The sequence below is a fragment of the Medicago truncatula genome, unplaced genomic scaffold (genome assembly GCF_003473485.1).
Source record: "Medicago truncatula cultivar Jemalong A17 unplaced genomic scaffold, MtrunA17r5.0-ANR MtrunA17Chr0c06, whole genome shotgun sequence".
NCBI classification, from domain to species: Eukaryota; Viridiplantae; Streptophyta; class Magnoliopsida; order Fabales; family Fabaceae; genus Medicago; species Medicago truncatula.
In genome coordinates, this window is record NW_024340369.1 from 103,807 (window position 1) to 105,354 (window position 1,548).

The 1,548-nt window shown below is 34.9% G+C and overlaps 1 pseudogene; it reads left to right on the top strand.

The window, feature by feature from the left end:
- Positions 1–327: 327 nt before the first annotated feature.
- LOC120577868 (secreted RxLR effector protein 161-like) lies at positions 328–1,023 on the top strand (annotated as a pseudogene).
- Positions 1,024–1,548: the final 525 nt, after the last annotated feature.

The following is a 1,548-nucleotide window of genomic DNA, read 5'->3' on the forward strand; positions in this document are numbered from 1 at the left end:
GTTAGTGGGAGCATAGTTTCATTTCTGATTTTATATGTGGATGACATATTATTAATCGGAAATGACATCCCTACATTACAAGCAATCAAAACTTGGTTAGGGAAATGCTTTTCTATGAAAGACTTAGGTGAAGCCGCCTATATATTAGGAATCAGGATCTATAGAGATAGATCACAAAGATTGCTTGGCTTAAGTCAGGGTACATATATAGACAAAGTCCTGAGACGTTTCAATATGCATGATTCCAAGAAAGGATTCATTCCTATGTCGTCAGGATTAAATCTATCAAAGACTCAATCCCCTTCGACTAAAGCCGTAAGGGATCGAATGCGTGATATTCCATATGCTTCGGCAATTGGTTCTATCATGTATGCTATGATATGTACTCGACCAGATGTCTCGTATGATTTAAGTGCTACGAGCAGATACTAGTCTAATCATGGCAACGATCATTGGATTGCTGTCAAGAATATCCTTAAGTACTTGAGAAGAACTAAGGATACCTTCTTGATCTATGGAGGTCAAGAAGAGCTCTCTGTAATTGGTTACACTGATGCTAGTTTTCAAACCGATCATGATGACTTTAGATCGCAATCTGGATATGTGTTTTGCTTAAATGGCGGTGCTGTGAGCTGGAAAAGTTCAAAGCAAGAAACAGTCGCTGATTCTACAACTGAAGCCGAGTATATTGTTGCATCCAATGCCGCAAAAGAAGCTGTTTGGATTAAGAAATTCATTTCTGATCTTGGAATAGTTCCAAGTATTGTGGATCCCATTGAATTACTATGTGATAACAATGGTGCAATCGCACAAGCCAAAGAACCTAGATCTCACCAGAAATCCAAACACATACAAAGGCGTTATCATCTTATTCGAGAGATTATCGAAAGAGGAGATGTTAAAATATGCAAAGTACCAACATTGGACAATGTCGCTGATCCACTTACTAAAGCTCTTGCCCAGCAGAAGCATGATGGTCATACTAGATCTATGGGTATTAGGTTTATGCCTAATTGGCTCTAGTGCTAGTGGGAGATTGTTGGTGTAAGCCCTAGAGGCCAATAGTTTATGTTAAATCTATCTTATGTATCATGACTTTTATTATTGAATAATATATGGCACTCTTTATTATATTTAGATAATGTTAATAAAGTCCTTAGAATAGATAGTTCGTGTAATAATATATTAAGTGTGACTTAATCATGAGATTACATTATCTTATAGAACGCTATTCTTAAATGTATCTGTAACGCCCTAGTTGTTATTTATTTTATTTTGAATTATTTGGAGTCTCATATATGATTTTATATGATTTTTGGTGATTTATGTGGTGTGTGCATTTTAATATATGGTTTAATAAAATAATAATTAAAATTAGTGGGAATTATTATTATTTTAGAAATTAGGGAGTTAATTAGGATTTAATAGAATTAAGGGGAGTTTAATGAAATAAAAGGGGAGTTATAGTTTTGGGAGTTAGGAAAAGAAAAGGTCAGAAGCAGTTTTACGTGAAACAAGTTTTGGGAGAGAAAACCAAGAACAAGGGGA